Below are 22,002 nucleotides of genomic sequence, written 5' to 3' on the forward strand. Positions count from 1 at the left end.
GCCATCAGTTAAAAAAAAAAAAAAAAAAGACACTCAAAATAAGACAAAGAGGGGTACAATACTTTAAAAGCAAGTTTGACAGCCTGTGTTAGGGCCCAGGAACTTCCTTTACTTGATACTGTATGTCAGTGCAATAACATTTTAATTGATCAAAACTAACCGTTAAGGCTTGGAATTTGGGTTGAGCAGTTTTCGCACACTGATTTGTCTTTTACCAGCTGTCACAAAATAACTTCTTTTATTCATTGCTTTTTTTTATAGTCAACATCCTTGCATCGACATTTTATACTAATTGGAGAATGAACAAAATAGTTTTGGCTGCCAGACAGCAAGACAAAGCCATAATCCAGTCACGAGGCACAGTGGAGTCTGAGAGCCAGGCTTCAGCGGTGTGCCTCGGTTCTCCAGGTCAACGGTAGACCTGAGAATGGGTCTCGGAGGGACTCCGCGCTGACCAGCCGAGTGGAAGCGCCCTGCTGTGTGTTATTGTGTGGCAGGCGTGCGGCGCTGCGTGCCGGGTGGATGATATCATCACATTGTCCCTGCGCTGTCACCTGGAGCCCGGAGGAGCTCTTCCTGTGGCGTGGACAGCGGAGGGCGAGCTCCGGCTTGCTGGCTGGCACAACCCCAGTCCCGCCCCCAACCCCCCCTCCCCGGCACAAATGACCATCAGCCCTTCACTTCTGCAAAGGGCAGGGATAATGAGCAGGCTGTCTGGAGAACTCAGCTTTTCTACCTAATGTCTTGGTGTCTGTGTGACTTGGGGTCTCTCCTTGTTGTCCCCCCCCCAACCACCTGCCCCCACACCTGCTCTCTTCTAACCTGTCTGTCTTTTTCTGAACATCTCTTCTTCTCCCAGCTCTCACTTTTTCTGTGTCTTTCCCCTCTCTCTGTCTTTGCCTCCCGAAATTACATTTTACTTTACTTTTCTACCTCTTCCATCTCTTCAAGTCTTTTTGCTCCTCATCCTCTTCCACCCTCTCTTTTTTCCCTCCCTCGGTGTGCTATGGGCTGGAAATGGTTGATCGTAGTCTCAGCAGCCTATGGCCTTTGCATCACAGACAATCTAGAATATTTCTCATTGGTGGTGACTTAGGCTCTATGATCCAATTATGGATGCATGAGCTAGAAAAGCAGAAAATTGTGTTCTATTGCTATCATGTGGTACGACCCTTTGATTTAATTTCTTCTGTCATTGTTTACTGAATGTTTTCTAAACCCCAGGGTTTTTTATTTGTCTTGTTAATCTGAACAGAACCAACGCATTAGAGATTAGACAGAGAAGTGTTTATATAAAGTAAGCAGCCTACAAATTTAGTGTATCAGCTCTGTTAATGTGTTCATGCTGCTTGTCGGATAGTTGCCAGTTTTGCCATAATGGTAAAAATGACACACAAGTACAACTTAAAACTTTGTCAGGGACTGGGAGACATCTGGCCTATGTGCTGGGTACTAATGGATGCAGCAAAGAGTCAAGGTCAAGAAACACTACTCCCTGCCTGCAGTTATTACACATTACACCACTATTGCTTTACATAAATCACCTCTTGCCCCCTCTCAAATGTCATCTGTTATTCTGTGTGGTTTGTCATGTAAAACACTGACTTTACATTCTGTGTAACTCAGTCTGTGTCACTTAATCTCTGTATATGATGGCAGGATGTGTCTTTCCCTGGATATTTTCTGCAGTGTCAAAGTCAGTTTATTCTTATTTCATCCCGCATTCATTGCGTTGTGGCATTTGTTCTCTATCTCTGATGGGTATGATCCCATCAGAGATAGAGAGTGGGATTGGGTGAGGCACACTGTGGCGTATCGATTTTGGCATATCATAACTGAGGGAGAGGCAATCAATAAAATGGGCTTTTTCAGTAAAGCAGAGAGTCCCCCGTGTGCCAGAGCTGACAGTGTTCACCGGACCAGGGATGATCTTCTTAAGTGTGACAGTGGCAGCGGTGCAGTCTCAACTGAGCGTGCTCAGAACTTGCAGCCGCAGTACGTAACACATGCCACCGCAGTGCTCAGCAGATTTCACTGTCTCCGATCCGCATCTGCGCAGCCAGATCGCGCAGTTCATGCAGCTGGAGTAGTACTGCACATTGCAATGCAAAAACGTATTTTTCTTAAGGCAGTGGTTAGGGAAACCCAAAATTGTCAGCTGCAGCAGGGAAGGAGGCACTCAGGTAACACTTATGAACGCACCTTGAGAGTCGTCGAATGATTAACAGCTGGCATGACACGTTGGAGGTGTGATGACACAAGGCACCCCTGAACTTTCACTATCACTTTGTGAGACCGGATCAGAGACCAGATGTAAATCAGTTGTCCACCTGTGCATCCTTGATGCATGCATGTTTGATATTGGAGCTCAGACAGGACTCTTGAGATGTCCCACCTCCGCACAGTATATATATAGAGTGATGTCCACCATGCTAATTGCTCAGTACCAGAGGTTAGTCAGATATATATTTACAGGGATTTGCCATGCAGTGATTTATATTCTGGTCATGAACATTGGGAAGCTGCTTCACTCTAGCCTTCAGAAAGTGAATCTGCAGGAAGCTACAGTAACGTGTGCCAGATGCCCCCTTTAAAGAAAATCACTCATGGTCCTGTCTTAACAACCTCCCTCTTGTATCAATGCCTTAACAATGAGTAATTCACCAAGTTTGATTGCCTGCTGTTCACATTATGCCAAGCCAAATGGATTTTTGTAACCTTGTTACTTTGTGCTACTGTGACTAGTTTCATACTGCTCATCCATTATTTTATTTCTGTTATATTATTCAGGTTCACCTGAGTTAATGGAGAAGGGGCTCAGTAATTTTAAAGCAAATTTCTATCCAGGTAACATCAGCCAAAGATCAACAACATAACGTTTGTTGAAGAATATGTACATTTATGAAAACACATCTAACATGTAAATGTAGCGTTTCACATCACACCCTTTGAGTGTATTAGGAAGTGTGTTAGAAATATAGTTTATCTTGTTCAGCACAACTAGTAATGACAGATGTTGAATCTATGCCAGAGTGAATCTCCTTTGATGTTCCACAGTTTTTCCAAGGATGTCACAGTGAGGTTAAAGGCAGGTTGGCACTGCCGGGCAGGTCTGATATTTGTCTCAACTGGAACTTTGTACTTTCTGTGAATAAATTGTCCCATTTCATCAAAGTAACAGGAGCAGACATTAAAACAGAGATTCAGACAATAGCTGTCTTATCTCGTTATCATCTAAGCACCTACTGTACTTCTTATTACCACAGGGGCACTTTTTTGGCAAACTTCTTGGTTTGCAGTATGATCTCCACTGTATGGCACATGAGGCAATAGGATCCCATGCTAAGATGCAGCTCATTATGTTTTCTGGAGTTCAGTGATGGAAGTAGTCTTGTGTACTATTATTGTCATGAGTGGAGTTTCAAATTTTCAGTGTCCTGGTTTCTAATTTCTTTAAAAGGCTACACTGAAACTGCATAAACATTCCACTTGTTTGATATACTGACACTTTGGAGCTTTCTCCCTCGGTGACTGTCTAGATATGATAGAAACAGTTCTCTGTTCTGTCTTTCTTGATGGCTCCGTTCTTCAGAGTCAGTGTAGCACTTTATACAGGACAGTTCTTGCCCTTAACCGGGGCAGAGCTGTGCGGCTCACGGGTGGTAAATCTCTCTGATTAATGAGCTTTCTGTGTCCTTTGTACCATGTTATGCTCCTCAGTGTGTCTTTCTTCAGGGATGTTAACACTCAGGCTAAGTAAATGAACACGTCTGAGAACCATGGAAACCACTCGGATCCAGTTCACATGCAGCTGTGTGTGGGGGAGGGGGGAGACGGTCGGGTCGATAGAATTCAAGATTAAAACAGGCAGCTCCAGCATGGTGGCATATTGCTAAATCATTCCAAAAGCACTGGACATACTGCGGATGCTTTGGTATGCTTTGTGTGATCCAGATATTAAGTGGAACTTCCTCAAATGCAGCTGTTTGTTCTGTTGTAGACTTAGATGTGACGTGCAAATGGCCAGTAATTGTGTTTTCATCAGAAATAGCATGCTGGCATTTGCAGCGTCATTTCCTGTGCAAAGTGGTAGTGATGACATGACCACATCCCAGCTTCCATTCTTTGGGGAAATTGGTCCTCTTATGACAGTATCGAGCGTTGACTTTAAGAGAGAAGCTGGGTTATGTGTACTGACTGCAATGCACGGCTGGTGAAACAAAAATCCAGCCATATCCATGGCAACGTTCTGCTCCAGGAGCTTGAAGGGCCAGTTGGTGGTGCAAGCATGCAGACTGCAGCTGGTAGGATGGGACATTGCATACAATAACATACTGTAACAAATGTGCATATTTACTGCATCGTCACTGTAACTAAGCACAGACTCACTGGAGGTCTGGATGAGTCTATTATGTGACTGTTGTGATGTTCAGTTCTTTCCAAAAAGTCACTGAAGAGGTCATTGCACAGCAGGTGACTTCAGCCTTAGAGCAGATAACCAAGCTAGTGGTCATAAAACATCAGGATCATTCATTAAAGAAGTTGTCCCTCAACAGGCTGCTTATATGCACCCGAATCTTGCATTGCAACCTTTCAATAACAACTGCAAGGTCTTTCAGAATTTATCCCGCCAGGGTCCCTGAAGGAACCCAGCCCCCAATTCTTTGTCTCAGCCAATCACAGCTCGTGTCCATTTAGCTCTATGAATGGGGACCCCACATGACCTCCTTCCTGGTCTAGTATAAAGCCCCCTGCTACTTTCTAAACAGCTCCAAAGAGCTATTCCCAGGCAGAGGGGTGGCTGATTTCGGCCTGAACTTCGCACTGTGTAAAATTCCCCCCATTGAAATATTGGGCTTTCATTCGGGACCCTGACAATGACCAGTGCGGGCGGCTGTCCAGACGGACAGACGGCCCAGTGTGAGCCTCAGGCCCTGAATGGGCATCAGGAACCGTTTAGTGTCTCAGCCGTGTCTGCCGCTGAAGAGGTGCAGTGTGCCGAAATAATTCTCATTAGACTTGGTCAATCATGGCGCATGGGAAATATGCTCACTTGTATGCATTGTCATATTTTTGAAGTGTAAACACCCACGCCTCATCTCAGTTAATCACTGTCGCTTGTTTGTTTTCTAAGTCAGTTTTTTTTCTCTTTTTTAAATTTAGTGAGTTAATGAGCCTCCACGCAATAAAACAGGGTCATGTGTAGCGTATAACAGCAACTAAATCCTCTGTGAGTACCACATTTACTTTGTGTTGGGAGAGGTTTAGGTTTAAGCAGGTGCATTGCAGTTGATTGGTGGGTCTTGCTTGCACATCTCCAGTGTACCTATAGAAGAGTAAAGGTATAGCTAGCTAGTCTGGTGCCATGGGAATTTAGTGGAAGGGGATACACCACCAACGATGTGCAACGGGGATCATGGACAAAAGCTCCCTTAATGAAGCTGTTACCAAATTTCTCTGAATATATAAATGGAAGCAATATGATAACCACATGCCCAGTGCTGTTTAGCCACACAAACAGTCACAAGGTTTTTAATAGCAAATCATCATAAAAAGGTTGTGAAAAACAAAGTCACAGGGAATGGTTATTCAGGCCTCAAATCATTGTCTTCCCTGATGGACAATGTGCTTTGAGGGAGATTATGTTCCATTTGCTGTGCTTTTGTGAAGGGGGGCATTATTCTGGACTGAGAGAGAGAAGAGTGACACTTTCAAAGGGAAAGCACTTGCCATTGTTGAAGGCTGCAACTATAGCTTACCCATGTCTAAAGGCTTTTTAAAAATCACTCTTTTAAACAGTGACAGTAATAACCATAAACATCAGCCATAAACAACCTTCCTATACATGAAAACCAGCTGGATGGATTTCCACAGAACAGCTAGTCAGCAGAGATGAGTTTTCAGTTTTCATACCACAAACTGGATGGGAAAGGAAGTTGAATGTCTTGCTTGGAGCAATTTCACTTTCACAAATTATTATTATTGTTGTTAAAATTCAGGTATATTGCAGATGACATTTCAAATACTTCATTAGCACGTGGAAGGAAACAAAATTAAAGTGTACAAACTTGTTTTTGATCCAATGTACAGTGATATTTTCAAGAGTGGGAAAAAAAACAAGCATTTGTTTTTCTCCATCTGAATCGTTGTGGCTTCGGCTAACGTTCACATGATACCAGGAAATGTTTAACCCCTATTGTGCGGCGACAAAGGGTTGTTTTAATCCCGCTGGGAGGGAGGGGAGGCAGGCAGAGGGAGGGTCTGGGAGAGGCTGTCTGGGCGTCTAGAGCAGCCCTCTCCCTCTCAGTTTGCCAGCCAACAGCGCTGCTGCTCACATCCCCAGCCTCCCCCGTCAGCAGCGGATTACAGCGACAGCAGGGAACACACAGACCGCAGCGCGCACACACACACGCACACACGCACGCGCGCGTGCCGAAGAGGCCAGCTAAATGACAGCACCCTGCGTCAAGGTAACGCCGCGACGACGTTTTCATTTGCAGAGCTGGTCTCGGGAGCAGTAGGTTTAGGCCCTGTGTTTCACCTGCTTCTGTTGTTTATGCGTTTTTTTTGTTTGCTTGTTTGCCGTAGGAATATTCACCTTCCCGGGCTCTGCCAGTGTCTGTCAGTGTTTTCCATGCAAGTGTTTGTCTGCCATGTTTCCTCACACTGTTCCTCATATTCAGGATGTGTTGTGTGTCAACATACCATGCTTTGTGTTGTGCTGCAGTATAACATTACTGCGTTATGTATTGTTACAGTGGCATTTGATTACATCTCTTTAATGTTGCAGCAGCATGTGTAATGTAATTTATTAATGGGCGTACATGTCCCAAAGCCAATTATTTTTCTTTTCTCTTATTAATGATGTTTCAGTGGAAAGGATGTCTCTGCCGTGCTCTGTTTCCATTGCCCATGGGGCTGAATTGAACTCAGAGGTTACAGCAGGGAACCTCAGTGCATATTTCCTTCTCTCTGATTGCCTGGAGGAAAACCAGCATCATATGATTATTGTAAATGTGTGCTTCATTCAATTTCTCCTCCTGTATGTGGCATTGCTCTGATCTGTAATGCTGTTTGAGCTCCATGGTACTCCTCTGCAGCATAATGGGATGAATACAGCTACAGTCAAATAAGGGAATATATAGCAATTCTTTTCAGACCGATACACACAGGTCAACTCTTACTTAACCGGTGACCTTTTGGATAGGTCTCAAGCCTGCAACACCTACAAGGTATGAATAACGCAGTGGTCATTGTCGGTGGGGCATTTTCAGATGCGACTGTCAATAATGCGTACTCCTGGAGTCCCGCACACAGTCGCATTTTCTGCAGCAGCTCCTTCCGCCTTATTGCCATAGCAACGGAGCAGTGCTCAAGCCGGTGCTGTGGAGTCTCAACATGCGGGGTTTGCACTGTCTGAAGGAACAGCTGCTACTGACGGCTTCATACCATGAGGAAGACGAGCTCTAATGGAGGTTTTCATCCGGGAGCTGCATTATTCTTCTGTGTCCAATTCACTACCATTTTGGCCACGATTGTCGTTGACTCTGACAAACATGAAATTTATGTTTTTTGATGTTTCTCATTCCTGCCATGGAGCAATGGTAACACTCTCCTTTTCATAAAAGTAAATACTTCCATATTGTTGGTTAGTACAGGTGGCAACATTTCCTGGCACATGCTTTCAGCATAAGGCCTTCTACAGAAGCTGAGAAGCTTTATCATTTTGAAGAGCTGTCGTGATGTTTGCCTTGACACAGTTTTTTTGGAGAAAAGCCCTAGAGTCAGAAAATATCTGTTCTTGTAGCTTATTTTCTTGACAGAAGCCCAATCCTGTCTCCAAGATGAGGGATGCTGCTGCTTACATGTCTCCTCCAGCTTGTTGTCAAGGATAGCTTTTGCCTTTGAATTATTAGTCGATTGCATTTCCACTGGGAAGGTTTTTTTTTTTTCATTTCAAAGATGGAATGATGTAAGGTACTCATATGACACTATAGCAGACTTATCATCGATTTTGTGGCACAAAAGGCAGTGGGGCGCTGCTCTGAAGGCAGTGAGGGGAGCTGGCAAAGACCAACTGAGTGAAAAACATATGGGAAATACAGTGAGAGCTTTGTGTTTTTAACATAAGAAAATCTGTTTATTTAAAAGGTAAACTCTAATGTGCAAAACCTACCAAGGTTAGCATTCACTGCACACGTCAGGATACAATGATGTTTACAGTCATGTCACTTTACAGTCTTTACAAAAGAGGAACAACTCTACAGGAACTGTGTAATTACTTTGACACAGACTCAACAGTGTGAGCACTGTTAGTAAAGTGGTGTCATTTGTGCTTGTTGTAGGTGTTTGCTTAACATCTGCTCTCTTCCAATGCGCCCTGCGCCTAATAGATATGGCATAGACGCAGCATCTGAATAGATGTGAGCCTTGTATCAGTGACAGTGAAGAGTATACATGATTTAGGTGCTCTTCTAATTTTGACAGGGTTTTCCCTGCTACTTACTTCCTTCCTGGCTGTGTGCTAACTGCTAACAGGATAAAACTTTTCTTACTTTCTTATTTTTGGCTGCCAGACCATTGGCAGTTCTGTAGCCTCCAACCAAAAACTATTTCAGTCAATGAATTATTTATTCTCTCTGTTTTCCAGCGTTGAAAGTCCCAAAGCTCTGGTAGAGGACTGCACTGTTGGAGAAAAAAAGAAACTGCTGGACCTACACAGGTAAAACATGGCTATCATAAGAATATGGGTCCATTCCTTGTGGCACTTGATTTGTCAATGTCTGCTCTGTGTTTTTTTTTTTTTTTTCACCATTTTGTAGAATGTTGGCCACAGAACAGAACCAGCCACAGGGAGCATTCCTTTCAAGAGTAGTTTGGACAGTTGAAGATTTTTAAGAATCTGGCATTTATCGTCTAAGTGCTGTCAAAGTGTTTCCAATGGGATTCTGAATAGGACCACTGTCAGAAGCATTTGTTATGCATGGAAGCTTCAGTTGTGCAAGTGTCTGTGCCGTCGATGATGCTACTTGAACAGACCAAATAGACTACATGAACAATAAGGAGCATTGTGGTAGCCTGAAGCCGGACGACTCATTGCTTCTCATTAAATTGATGTAAGTTTCATTAGTTTAGAATTTTGCCTCTGTTGTGCCTCTTGTTTAAGATAGCAGGCAGTGCTGTCCTCTTTGGTCCAGGCTATAGTGAGCTGGTAGTTACATTTCAAAGGTAGCTGGCAGGTAGTTGGCCACTTCAGATCATTCTTCACTGTATTTAGTGAAGAGGTTTTAGTAAATACAGAAAAAGCTGTCCTATGGTCATTAATTCAGAACTGAAAGCTGGGTAGATTTAAATACTGAACTTGTTGAATGTCATTTGGATGGCCTTTGTTCATTTGTAGTGTTTAGTATGTAGTGTGTCATATAACCATGTATACCGCTGTTTAACAGAACTGGTATAGATGTGAATTTATTCTAGACATCTCCTCTGATCTCTCTTGAGCCAACATACTTCTAATCATACTTCTTTGATGTTAATGTACAGCGGAGGATAAGGGAAAATAAGATGAAAGTAATGTGGTAACCTTGAAATGATGCATTGTCATTACCTAAACACCCCCTATATTGTAGGGCTTGTTACACAATAAGAAGGTAACAGTGATGCTTAAATGAAGAGCATAGTGTATTGGATGCTGGTCCTCACTCAGGCTGGGTTGAGGAGTGAGTAATGCAGACCCACAGGGTCCACGTTTTTGAATGGCCAACAGAGTCGTAAGTAGAGAATTAGAATATCAGTGGGGGCTGGGATATCAGGCGAAGACTGATCTGGCAGTTTGAAACACACTCATGCATGAAGCTTTTGTGTTAGCGAGGCTTGAGAACTGACCCCGAATAAGAGTCTGCTAAGTTTTTTTTTTTTTTTTTTTTACTGCTGTGGTCACTTTCACTGTCTGTGCCTGTCTTTGCCTAGCGGAAATGGGTGTAGGGGATGTAGCACCTTCTGATGGAACAAACATGTTTCAGAGCAGACATACTGTAGGTGTGTACTCCTGAAGTTGTACTCTGTGTTTGTGCTTGTTTTGAAGTTTTGAAGCTGCTCCTTTTAATGGAAACGGTTCCTTTTCACTAAAAATCACAAAGCCCACTTGTTTCAAAAAGCATCAAATGAGCTGTGGAAATATGTATGAATCAATCTGATAATTCAGATGAATAACTTCTGATAATTCATGTGACTGTTCTAGTAACTTAAGAGGATATCATAACATTTGATAGGGCTCTGTTACGCATGCATTCCTAAGAATTTTTGAAGTCAAAAGGTGTTTGTTTTGATCTTTTATCGTTGCTTTTCTTTTATTTGTACAACCAATATATGAACATTATTTGTGCATATAGTTCATATCTTTTTACTTTATAAAAGTAAACCGCTTTGTTGTCATTCTGCACAATAACTGGATTGCTGATTGGCTTTGTTGCAGTCTTATGATGAAAATGTCAGCATAGAAGGTTGAACAGATGACCATATGATGTTCTTTTAAGGAAAACCAATATTGATCATTTGCAGAAACTTGCAGAACCTATGTATGTCTCTTGTTAAATCCACAGCAGAAAACTTATTGACACATGTAAGGCACTCACTGATAGCTTTAATAAGCCTTTATTGTTCAGGAAACTACATATTAACACCACACTTACCCTATGTGGCTACTTGTAGCTACAGGAACATTCTTCATACAGGTGCATCTAAAATTGATCACTGTCCTCATTTTAATGTTTTCATTAATTCCAAAGAGCCACAGGGACACATTAGCATACTCTAAACACAGACAACACAATATTAACATAATGAAAAAACAATAATTTTACTCATGTGTTGCTCCCAAATATCCATCATGTCACTGTATCGCACTGTTTACACGTTAATCTGTAGTTATGATTAGGAATTTTGTGAATTAAAAAAAGGGAGGTTGAGCAATCTTCCCAGACTCAAACACAGAAAAGTGTCATGGTGTTCCTGTGTTACAAAGCAGTGGATTACCTTCACCTCAGACAGCAGCAGCAGCAGCAGGTCGCTCTCACCAGGTGAGAAGATGGTAGGATTTAACAGCATGCATGTAGTCAGAGACTGTGACTGGCAGCGGAGGGCTCAGAGTACATTCAGTACCTTTATGTTAAGTGTCACCTCCATGTCTCCTGCAGGATTCTCACTCCAGGAAGCCGATGCTGATGCATTAGATACAGCAGTATGCTGTTGTACCTGGCACACAGGCAGCAGACTGACTGAGCTCTCAGAGGTCACTCTAAGGACTGCTCTGGGTCTTCACTCCTCATGACTAAGGAACAGATGGTCCTGTGAGACTCAGGACTGCCAGTTCAAATCTATCTCTTTCTGGCACAGAAAGTTCTAAGGTATTCCAAAAGTCGCCCTTTAAACTATAATGGGCATTCATAAAATACGGAACCTCAGTAAATGGGAGATTCAAAGCTGTGTTCTGCCGAAGATGTGTGGCATCTATTTGTTTGGCCATGGAGTGACTGTAATATATCACTGTTAAGCCCTCCACAACGGCTTATGTTCAGGCACATCTTTTCATCTAAGCATATCACATCCGCACTGCGTTGCTTCAGAATACAAATGAGAGCGTCAAGGTCTGACCCTCTTTGAGTGTATGCGCTGAGGTTTATGATCTTATACGAGGTTGAATTTATGCTTTGAAATTCTGAAGGAACGTGCTTCATATTGCTCTCTGTGAAGAAGAGTGGAAAGATGTGTAAGATATTTTTAGTCATACCAATTTAGGAATTAAAGGGACAGAGGATGCATGCTCCATGCTGCCTAGATTTGGAGCTGATGCCTGACTAAGGAACAGCTTGATCTGAAACATTGGTTCTGCTCAGCAAATGAATGTCAACTGTTGTAGGAGGCTTTCCTAAGTTTTTATGATCATTGCAAGTTAAGAAAACAAGATCTTATCCAAGCAAGTTAAATCAGCTTTCTGTGTTTGCACAGAGCTGACAGTACTTAAAAGACTGTAAAGGATCTTTCACACAGCATTGACTATACAGAAATTTTCCATAGACTTGAGGGTGGCATGAGATTTGACGCCCGTGACGGTCTGTAAGTCTGCCATTATCCATCTGATGAGCCTAGACTTGCTTTTGAAATATTCATAAGATCTGTCGTTTGTTTGAGTTCAAATGCCAGGGATAAGAACCGATGTAGGAGCATTTTACTGTGATGTGCATGGCATCATAACAGTCTGCCAGCAGCTTTGTGGATAATTTGATTGCTTAACGCAACCTGCAGTGAATGGGGGTTTGGAAGATTATTTGCACTGAATGCCAATCTGGAGGAACACATCAACTGGAAAAGATTGAAATGTGCACTTGTGCATGCAAGTTAAGGGTCTTTCCTAGCTTATTTGTGGTTGTTGAATGCAAGGATTGCCTGTTTCTAGGCTTCAGTAGCTGTTAGTTAGGACTGAATATACTAACAGCTTGTTCTCTCGTGATCATTGCTATATCCAACAAATAGGAAGCCTGCACAGATTGAGCACAAACCCAGTTGTTAGATCAGCAGAGACACGTGAATGCCAACAATTTTAACTGAGGAACTAGGTCAGCAGGGGAATGAACAGTCTGTCAGATTATGTAATAATTATATCATGTGTTATAATTTTTTTTTTTTAACAAAATGTGCATAGATGAAGATGGTCAGTGAGCTGACCAGTGTATAACACAGAACGGTGGTCTGTGGACTGTTGGTCACATGTGCTTATCCACGTATTGATACAGTAGCCTGATTGTGCAGTGAAGCCTTATCCCCATTTAAACTCAGTTTAAATGCTCAACAAATTTAAACAAAGTTGTTTATTCTGATTCAGGACCAAATGCAGACACTACCAGTGAACAAAGTCAATTCAAATAATTGTTTACTTTTGACTATCTTTGCATAATTGCTGCTTTCTTCGAGTTGTTTGTAGAGCTTTGCATATGAAAACCTGAATCCTCACCAGCCCTTGGTTACGAACTGAGCAGTCGTCTCTCAAGCAAATTTAATCCCAGCCCATTCAAACGTGGTCTCACAGGGCTTTTTTCAGCTGCCTCATGTGGCACGATCTTTATTTTCACGATGCAGGACCTTTACGTCATCTTCATTTGATATTTCCCCTCTTCATGTATGGAAATAATTAAAAAAGCAAAACCAAACAGACTGATTAATTTATGCACTGTGTTTGTTCAGCAATTTAATCCCTTTCGTAGCATTTTTTTCTGGTTTCAGATCTGAATCATTTTCTATTCTGTTATACTGTTATTATTCAGTCCTGAATTGGTTGGCAATGTGTCGTGGCAATTTTCTTCCCTACAGTGAGACCTTTTCCTACCTCGAAACCTTGACTTCCTCTCACATTTGAAAGCGATATTGTCTGTTTCTCAGTTTGAATGACTGTTGCTTTAAAGAGCAGTGAAGGATAAATGATTTGTATCCAGCAGCTGTACGTGAATAGAGGAGTTGTGGAGAGACTACAGCTATGAGTTTTAGAATCACCTGTGTCCCATTCATATCCTCAAGAGACATTGTTTCTGTGGCTGTCTTTTCTGTGGCAGTTATCCTTTCAGGGTTGATGTATTTGCTTTCCTCAATGGTGCCAAAAATGTTATTGAATATGAGAGAGAACAAATAAACCAGCAAATCCAATGTGCACTTCTGAGCTCTGTGCATTATAGTCCTATAGTGCTTGAACTGTAAATCTTGAAAGACACAGTGTCAACACCTGAAATGTTACATGTGTTCTGTTATAAACCAGCACACAATATAGATACTTTTCTTGTTAACTCCTGCTTTAAGTTTCCCGGATGTGTGTTTCTTCGGCGGGGGACTCAATTTGTCTGTCACCAACACAAAGCAGAATTGGGAGGGAGTATTAGGAATGTCTCCCTGAGTTTTCCATAGAGGTCTGGGGCCTGTGGAGGAAAGCCAGGAGAACAATGAGGGGTTTTCAGAGGTTTGGACCCCTCCGAGTACCTTTGATTGCATTTCCTGGCGCTTTGGTTATACTGTTCACTTGATTGTGAGGAGAAAGCAAGGGGGGTGGGGGGGGAGCCTGGAGGACCTCCTCCGAAGTTACCTTACAGAGGACGCAGGTGGAGTGCGGGGTGGAGAGGGAGAGCAGAGCGGGGATGGAGAGGGAGAGCAGAGCGGGGCTCTTTGTGAAGGCTAATGAGTGCAGTGGTGGCCGATGTTCTCTGCAGCTCCGTCCTCACGGGCCTCTCAGGAACTCTTTCTCACACGGTCCCACCCCCCACCCGGTGCGTGTTTGTGTACCTATTGTTCTCGCTTGGTTTCAGATTGGATTTCCATGTCGGGAGGTTGGCGGTCAGGGTCACCAGCGGACCGCGTTCGCGAGCATTCTGCTCTGTTGCCCAGCACACCTGGCCTGTGTTGTTTCATTTGATGAGCACTATCCTCTCTAGACAATTGGTGCACATTTCTCTTTGCAGATGTTCTGTGTTAGTTTAATTTGCAGTTTGTGTGAGACCGTTTTCTGTTTGCAGTGCTTACACAATTATATTTATTGGCCTTAATGACAGCATTACAAAATTCAGTTAAAGCACATTACTGGAATGAATTTTACATCCTTTAATGACGTATACACTTTCTTGAGAGCAGAATGAGACAGAGGATGTGAGAAAGTTAACTAAATTTGTTCTCTTGTGAGGGAATCCAATTCTAAACAGGTGGGAGATGGAGATATGTTTTAAAATATGCTATATCTGGAATACTTTGGTATGCAGTTACAGAAAAAGCTTAATGATTATAATTGCTGCAGTGCTTATAATTGCTTCCTCTGCCATGCAAATGATACATTTAAAATTACAATAAAGATGATTCTCTTTCAGTTCACAACTGTAAAGCACAACTCAGAATCTTTTTTTTTCCTTGTCAACAGGAATGACTTCCTTCTAAAAGTGTAATTATCATGGAATACTGTAGCACAGAGCAGCTGTTAAGTGAAAAACACAAGTCTACTTCAAACCAGCCTCTCCATTTTATGTAGTAGAGGTGTGTTTATGAGCATTGTTATGTAATCGTCCTTGGTGCCGCTGACATCCGAAAATGTCAAACTGATCCAATGCTGTGATGTAACCACATTCGTAAATCGTTCCATGAATTAGCAGAGTAAATTGCATAGTCTGACATTCTGTGTGGATCGACAGTCGAACTCTCCTTCACCTGTGGGTGATGTTTGCAAGTCGGGCTAAACTGAGAGCAGAATGCTGCAACAATGTGGTGCTGATGTGCTGGAATGGACGAGCGCTGACGTTCAGCACTTTGCAAAGCCCAGGAAAGAATGGTTATTGATGCAGGGGTGCGCTGGAGCGACACGGCGGCGCAAACCCAGGCGGGTCAGAATGAAAGGGCTCATAATTGTTACACAGACCTCAGTCACTGGAATCTCCCACAAGGCTGTGCAATTAATGTAGTGAAACTTTACACAGCTGTAACAACAGTTTGTTTAGAGAGAGCTGAATGCATTTAACCTGATGAAGTTTGTAATGTGCTAAGATGGTAATGAGCTAATGTTTTTAGCGTGTGAAGTAATGCAATGTATATATTTACACTGTTGTGGGAATATAGTTGTAATTTGGTTCTTGTGGTCAAGTTAGTATCGCTAACTTAATAATTATTCATGGTAGCTATAATATATGGTATTGTTCCATTCTTGCTCTTTCAGTAATTGAACAGTACCATATGAGAAACATCCCAAGACATGAATCCATGAATCTTACACTGCTTATCATGTGAAATATCACTGATAATACAACAACGGATGCAATGTCTGATTAACATTTACGTACTGGATGATACTACTTTTTGTTCTGAAACATAAGAGTGGGGTAAGGATGTTATTATAAATTGTTTGGAGCTGTGTGTATTTATTTTACAAACTCATAGAGCAATACAAAACAGTCGTCTAGCTTTCCTATTTGCACTGAAGAAATCATTCTTTGTGGAATCAATGACTTTTCTCATGTCAGCTGGAACCTTTGTAACTACAAACCAAACAGCATATTTTAGTGGCTGATCCCTCATTTTTCAGTTGCTTTGTGGTCCATGAGGAACGCATAGGTTTGGAAGTGGCACAGTCTTGAGTGTGAATTTCTCTTAGTGATATTTTTGAAAAGATTATGGGTGTTCCTGTGCCTCATTTGTATGCACTTGATTGAAAGGTTTGTGTTATTTGGAAATAGGTCTCCAAGATGGGTGTATTGCCATGGTTACAAAGTGGTTCTGGAAGTGGCGTTCCTCAGCACTTGAACTTCACTCCGTTGTCCTAAAGAGCCACAGCCCATCGGGTCTTGTGATCCAGGGCCGTTGTTTTGTCACCACACTGGCTAAAAAAATGTTTGTGTGTGTGTGTGGTATGCTGAAAGAGCGCAGTGTGCGGGTTTTCAGAGTGTATACAGGGCTAGAAAAGGGTTTTTTTAAGTAAGTGTGTGTGTGTGCTAGCTATATGGAGGGCTCGTCTCAGGCATTCCACATCCTCTTCCACCTTGTTTGTCTATGCTAATGCCCTGCGCTGTTCAGCATGTGAATGGTCTGCCCAGCATAGACCGCAACTCTATTCATGCCCCTGCTGTCTGTGCTCAAGAGCCAGGCTGGATATTACAAGAAGGAAAATCTATGTATTGTTCAAACTCACACACAGCCCAGATTTTCTGATGTGCAGGGATTGGTCTTATTGACCCCTTGGATAGTATTAACCTAATTCACTGCCTTAATTAAACTGTGGGCACGCACTGTTAATTTAGGGGCACGTTTAATGATGCTGTCGCTCTCTGCATGCCCTTGATCTTATTTTAATCATGTTTGACCTGGTGTAGCTCTTTAATCCCCTGTTTGGAGTTGCTTAGTGCCAGAGTCACAATGGCATACAATGTTATCATTTTTGATTCTCCCATTGGATCTACTGTAAACCTTTGAAAACAAAATTTCAAATGCAGTTGAAAGCAAGTTGTAATATTTAATGAGAAATGGTTCATCACTAATACATTATAGAATGCAAACATATATTTTATGTTTCAGTAAATTGCTGCACTTGTATTTAAATAAATAAAGAGATGCAGTTGGCTTTCTACCAGAAACATTTTGATCGTGTTCATGTGAAGTACTTTTGTGTGGTTCAGGTGAATATATTGTCAGGCACATTTCATGAGACTGAAATAAATGCTGAATCATTCAGGATGGATTTCCTCTTCAGTTTTTTTTTTTCCCGATACGTCAGTCCGTCCCAATCTGTCTTTCCCATGAATACTAAAAAGGCTCTCTTTAAAGTCTCCTCTGATTAGCATTTTGTGGAGGGAAGTGTTTTGTTTGTGTGTGAATGAAAGGGGAGGGAGTTCACTGGATGTGAATGTGTTTTTGCTCCTGTTTTCTTAAGGAGGGCTGGGCGAACAAGATGGGGGAAACAGGGAATTAAGGCAGGATGCCCGTTCGACCAAACAGCATCAGTACCAGCCAGTGTACCAATCGGTGGTGCAAGGAATAAATGCTTTGAGCTCCTTGTTAGCGTTAGCTATATTATTTGTATAATCTGGGTTAAGTGTGGTGTTGGTTTTTTCACTGTGTGGTAAAATGGTGTGCAGCCCAGCCTGTGGTGACCAGTGGCACTGATGGAAGTTAAATGTGATTCTGCACGAGCCTTTATGCATTTAAGTGGCCCGCTGTTTGTTTACCGAGCACAACACGTACAAAACAAAGCGCAGTCAGAGGTCGTTATTATGTGCGTAAATGAATAAAAGATGAGGCTTTATGGTGTACTGTATGGACGCAAGGGTACGGCTTGTTTTGAGCGCCAGGCGTTTTCCAAACAACAGGGCCCGATTATTATGCTAACCACCCCGGTCATTTGCATACCTCCCCAATTATAAAATCTAATAAGGAGATTATGTGAAACGTATGCCTGAACTGGTTGTTGGAATGCTATTGTGCTGGACCCAGTACAGAGAGGAGTCCTCTTGGCCTGATATGATCATCGGTCAAAAATACAGCATTCTCATTCTTCAACCTTACACACACACAGATAACTGGTGCCCTCTGAATAAAACTGTTCCATGGTGGCACTGACAATGCAGAAGCATAGATTGGAAGTAGGGACGTTATGGATGTATGGTGAAGCAAGAAGGACTCCTCTAGGCTCCCTAATTGGACAGGCTTATTTAAGGACAGGGGATGCTAATTGCACCAATATGGAAAGCAAGGCAGGGATTGCATCTTGTCACCCCAGAGGCAACCCACTGAGAGCTGAAATTGGGCACGCAGAGGAGTTTTGCACGCGCTCTTGGCTGGGTCTCGTTTCCTGGGTCCATGCCCAGCTCCACCGGTCCTCCCTCTGGTCCTCCTGCTAGGCCCAGTGACTCAGGACCGGCCCGGGGTCTCCATGGACTTCTAATGAGGCATCAGGCGATCTCCTAATGACGTCCTGTGGTCTGACTCAGAAGGATGTCTCAGTGCACGAGCACGGCTCTGCCTCTCACTTCCTCATGCAACCCCCCAGATCACTCACGCAGGCCATACTTCACCCAGCAGACCCAGAGATAATGGCTCATTAGGTCTGCTGACGACCATCCATGTAACGTCGATACCATCATGCAGAAAACACGTAATTGCATTCTTAGGTTGAGTTTACGGACATTAAACCTATGTGAAATGGAAAGTCTTGAAAAGAATTTTGTTCCCCTGTAGATAGCTAGACTTAGCTGTTTATGTTTGCCGCTGCTGTGCCATTCAGAAAATAATGTCTCACAGTTGTGACCATAAGCTAAATAGAGGGCCATTATACTCGTGCATGTCTAGAGTCATGTGTGTGCCCTCTCATGTCTTAATGACTCACTTACTGCACAAGATGTTATTATTGCCATCAGCCAGATGAGAAGGATGCATGTCTCACTATTGCCTCTCTCTCAGCATGTGGGAGTTTTTGTTCATTTATACCACTCTGAAAGTTCATTTATCAAGTGATCTTCAGGTTCAGAGAGTGTTCAGTGTGCTGTGCTCAGTACTTGTGCGCTGAACCGATCAGAGTGCCAACGGTGAAGTGCTCTGCTATGTTAAAAATTACAGTGGATTAATTGGTCGCACTGGCTGCAGGAAAGATAGATCACTCAATGCAGGCTTGTAAAAGGGGGCAGCTTTTTTCTGGAACCCATACAGTACGAAACAGTGCAGCAGATTACAATTTATGGTGGGTAATTTTAATTTTTTCAAGAAGTCAATTCATAAGAACAAATAAATTCTAGTTTAGCCTGTCAATCAGGGCCGTGATTGGTAAGAAACTGGGCAGGACCCAAGGTCTCGGTGTAAAATATGGCCGCTTGATATTAATCCTGGCAATGAGGTCCGGCTGTCACACCGATGCTAGACTGGAAATGAAGGCCAATGCTGTTTGGCGGGAGGAGAATGAGCATGCTTTGTCTCTGTAAACAGCTTGCCCCTCGCCTCTGCACAACAACGTGAATCAGATTTTCACAGAAGTATTCATTTCATCTGTGCACCTTCTGCTTCTGTGAACACCTGTCATGCAATTTGCAATCTAGGAATCAAGCTGAAGTAGCTTTTAGAAGACCTTTTTCCTGTTGCTGAATGCGTAAGTAGCATCTCTGCATCCTGAGAACTCTGCCATTTTAACAAAACAGCCAGAGCACGACAGAATATTTAATATCAGCCTAAAGTGGAAGTTGAAATGCAGTCAGCATTTAATCAAGACCTTTCCTAAATAGCTTACAGAGGGAAGAATCAATTGAAATATTGCCATCAATTCAATTAAACAAACTTTAAATTGAAATACAAGCAGTCATTTTCCTCTCTGTAGAGAATTTATTGTATTTTGGGATTATTCAAGAATATGCACTTTATGCGTAGATTCATGCTGTCTTGTATTATAGTTTTTAGACACCTCAAACCTAATTATGTGCAAATTTTCTGGTATTTACTGGATATGCACATAAGTTTTAGGATTTCTTACAGTGCTGAGGATTCAGAATAACTATTAGACGTCGGAGTAGTATATAGATTGTGACCCGAATTCCCATAATGTGTTGTTTTGCAGTGTTTGTCTCCTATATTCTAAGAAACAGAGCCTGAAGCATCGACTGAGCACACTCTGCTCTTTGGGACATTGTTCTTATGTCTTACTGAAAACTGTAATGCAAACTGAAAAGGGCTGACACCACACTATTCTTACAGTACCATCCCAGAGCTGTTCACACAACAAAGAGCATTTTAAGATGGTACTCATAAGAAACCCATGGCTCATATTTGTTACTAAAGTGAAAAGTCAGCCACATTCTTCTATGGGGTTAAAAAGGATGACAGTGTCGGCTTCCTGTTTGGTTTACCTGTTGTCTTCCTGCCAGCCTGTGATGTAATCTTCCAGGCAGGGTGTTATATCCCCTGTGCTCCTGCAGATTGTGTTTGGACTCTTACCACAGTCAACAAAGGAAGACATGTGGGGTGATGCCAGGGGGCCTGGGATGACCTTCGCTTTGCCCCCAGTGAGGCCAGAGAGAAATTCTGCTAGTTAATGGTAATTGGATTAAGCCGGACAAATCATAAGAGCTAACAATACAACCACGTAAGCACTGCACAGCTTTGCTGGAAAGATGAAAAACCCATGAATGGCTGCATTTGATACAATTGCATTTGTCGTTTAGTTTAGGCCAATATGCAATCACCCATTTATAAACCCAGTTTCATGTGTAATGTGCACCATACTTTTGTGCATGCTTCCTGAAAAATGTGCACTTGCGTCACTGCATTGCAATTAAGTGTACATTCATACCAGAGGGAACCTGATGATTGTAGCTAAATGAAATGATTAAGAATTATTGCTGTATTTTGTTTCTGGAGGGGAACTCGGACAGGATATCGTATGCAGCACAGTCAATAACCAAATGAATCGGAACGGACAGCAGTTTCCATGCGGCCGTGGCGTATGGAAATTTAAATCCCAATATGAAATTGCTCCTGTGAATTTTCCTGGGCCAGATCCACAGAGATTTGTTACCAGGGGCAGTTTGTGCTGGGCTCTCCCCAGAGAGCTTTATGGAGTAAGCTTGCAGATGACAGACCTCCTCCCCCCATGAGGCATAGGCCCCAGGTCAGCAGTAAAATACAAAAGTACCAATGAACAGAAAAGCTCCCAGCGCGAAGAAAGGACTAGGGCCCACGGTCGCCATGTCTGCCATGACAGGAGAGCAACGTGAGAGGTCCCTCTCTTTTTGAACATGACCTGTTAGAAACAAACTACAATGGGCAGACATTACAAAGCGGCTCTGTAGGATGTGTTGATGTGAGGACTTAGCTTTGACATTTTAATAGCCTTATTGGGACATGAGAAGCCCTGAGGTGGCCGTGTCAGAGGCAAAGATAGAATGCAGCCCCACCCAGGAAAGCATCTGTGTGTGTGTGTGTGTGCAGGTCAAACAGTAAGGGAGGGATTTTGGTAGGCTGTCTCCTCAGCCTCAGTAATAAAATTTTCACCAATAAATAGGAAATTAATAATAAAATGAATGAACAATAAAATTAACAAAACTCTCTAATGACTTGTGAAAGATAAAAATTAGTCTCTAAGTAATGACTTGTGTAAATCAAGTTAATATATACAATATTGACTACTCTGATAGGAATGGTAGTTGTCTTTAATGTCATCACTTACTTATTTACTAATGTGTTCCTGCATTGTCCTTTTGACAGCTTAAGAAATAGAATCGTCCTGCCGGTTATGGACCTGTGGTGTCAGAATATTTTGTGCCTTTTTCCGAGTATATCTACTGCTTTGTGGAGAATGATGCAATCTAGTTTCCTGGCAGTAACAGGACCAATCATCTCCAGACATTTGATTGGCAGTTTCATTCTCCATAGAGCAGCCATGGTAGCTCTGTCTTGTGGTCTGAGTTATTCCTCAGAGGAAATCAATGTATGTCTCTAGTACCCCTTATGCCA

At 42.5% G+C, this 22,002-nt stretch overlaps 1 protein-coding gene across 17 annotated transcripts in view; it reads left to right on the top strand.

Annotated features, from left to right (window-relative positions):
* Positions 1–22,002, top strand: part of nrcama (neuronal cell adhesion molecule a) — a 67,043-nt gene that overhangs the window by 18,241 nt on the left and 26,800 nt on the right. For 15 of the 17 annotated variants that reach the window (XM_036518164.1, XM_036518171.1, XM_036518169.1 and 12 more), the window contains exon 2: positions 8,651–8,722. The exons of 1 other annotated variant lie outside the window; for it this stretch is intronic. The gene's annotated coding sequence lies outside the window, so the exon portion shown is untranslated. Of the gene's footprint in view, positions 1–6,363; positions 6,471–8,650; positions 8,723–22,002 lie in introns of those variants that run through there. One more of the 17 variants, XM_036518165.1, reaches the window with a different exon arrangement.

This window comes from Megalops cyprinoides, chromosome 23 (assembly GCF_013368585.1).
Source record: "Megalops cyprinoides isolate fMegCyp1 chromosome 23, fMegCyp1.pri, whole genome shotgun sequence".
NCBI lineage: Eukaryota > Metazoa > Chordata > Actinopteri > Elopiformes > Megalopidae > Megalops > Megalops cyprinoides.